The sequence below is a fragment of the Propithecus coquereli genome, unplaced genomic scaffold, assembly GCF_000956105.1.
Source record: "Propithecus coquereli isolate 6110/MARCELLA unplaced genomic scaffold, Pcoq_1.0 Scaffold298, whole genome shotgun sequence".
NCBI classification, from domain to species: Eukaryota; Metazoa; Chordata; class Mammalia; order Primates; family Indriidae; genus Propithecus; species Propithecus coquereli.
The window spans coordinates 234,387-236,232 of record NW_012148596.1 but is presented as its reverse complement, the minus strand read 5'-3'; the positions used below and the strand labels follow the sequence as shown (position 1 = coordinate 236,232).

General features: G+C 34.9%; 1 protein-coding gene across 1 annotated transcript in view; it reads left to right on the top strand.

The window, feature by feature from the left end:
• NOL10 (nucleolar protein 10) overlaps nucleotides 1–1,846 on the top strand; it is a 164,503-nt gene that overhangs the window by 93,321 nt on the left and 69,336 nt on the right. The window lies entirely within an intron of this gene.

Sequence of the window (1,846 nt, the reverse complement as noted above, 5' to 3'; positions counted from 1 at the left end):
AATAGTATATACACCACTTCCCTCCCCTAGCCCTGTACACCACAAGTCATATATCTTAATAAAAACAGTAATATTGTCACATGTCTGGGAATCCTGTTTATCACCTCAGAGGGAAATGTGCGTATTGAAGACTCTGAAGTAGACGTTCCATCTAGGACTTTAAAAAGTTACTTAAGTACTTTTATGGTCCTGCATTTTATTGAGTTGAGTCCAAATTGAATTCTTCTATGCCCTTTTTCTGTGCCAGTATCGTGCTCTCCTTTGGCTTTATTTGAGGGACATGTGGGAAATTATATTTAAAATGCGTGCTTCAGGATTTCCTTTTCCACGCATGACCCCCTGGAGGTAATCAGTAACTGCGAAACAGGGTCAAAATATTTTTTGACCTTCCTAGAATAGCATTGTTAAGGTGTAGAACCTTGAGAAAAAATGTCCGTATAATTTTTTAAAGTTTTACTCTTCCTTTGTTTCTGCCAAGTTTTCCCTCTGGGTATTTTTAAATATTTTGGTACCCTTAGTTTTTATATAGACTTCAGAATTAATAATATGTTGAATTGTTAATAAACACTTTTGCCTGCAAGGAAGTAGGGTAGAAGCAGGAAACTACTGATGTGCTAACCAAGGATAACACACTAAACCATCTGTGTAACTCTTGGCAGGAATAAAATGACAGAGCAAGTTCTTGAGGCGTGCTCGTTACCAGGTGTGTGATCAGAAAGATAAATACATTCTCATGTAATAAAACTGGCCTAGTGCCTTTAGCACCCATGGGCTATGTGTGTGTGTGCATGTGTGCAAGGTTAGCGTTTTAGCATAGTTAGGAAATTGAGAGAGGAAAAGGCTGAAAGTAGAGGACTTTTGCTTACAGTCATTTGTTATTGCAAACTCTGTATGCAAACTCTAGGAAACTGCACTAGAATTTCAAGTGTAATATGTTGATAGACATCAAATGGCAGTTTGTAGCCAAGGTGCAAGGGCAGGCTCTTCAGGAAAAAATGAGTGGGAAGCCTTAAAAGAAACATCTGTTTTTCTTATTCAGCTACCAGTAGACTTTGAAGAAGATTGACGCAGTGTTAAGACTTTCTTTTTTTTTTTATTTCCTTGAGAATTAAAGGAAAATGTAAGCTGAGAATTTTTTTCATGCTATTTTTAAAATACCGTTATTTGTAACTTTTCATGAAAAGCAGACAGAAATGTAAAGCTTTTCATTCTACCTCAAATTAGAATAACTTAGGTTAAGTAAATCCAGTTTTGAAAACTTAAGAGAGAACCTGAAGAGATTTGTTTTATGAAGGAATTTCATGGTTTTGAGTAAAATTTTTGCTCAAACTACAGTGATTCTTTTGAGAGTAATTCCATTTCCTCTATTCGTAAATTTAGAAGGAATATCTGTTTTTCACCAAGCTTGCATGTTCTGAATGCTGCTAAGTTGCTCTTCAAATGAAAGTTTAAAAAGGAAAAGAAGTGAATTGATATTGTATAGTTTTTCATTTGGTGAAATAAGGAAACAAGTTAAAAGTTTAAAAGGGAAAAGAAGTGAATTGATTTTGTATATCTTTTCATTTACTGAAAATAAGAAAACAAGATAGTAGATCTATAGACATATTCTTTTCAGATAAGTTTGCTAAAAGGCAATTTTCTGTCATTTCCTTTTGAGAAAACTGAAATCTCTCTTCCAATTTATTTGTGTGTGTATTGGTTGAGGGTGATAAATATTTCTTCATTTTTCTGGCCTCTCTTCCTGTAGATCAGGGTAGCTTTCATCAGGAATTTAAGCCCATTTAAGAAATAGGTCCTGGGTGATAGTCCCTAGACAAATTCTTTTTGGGCCTCCCTTCCTGGAACC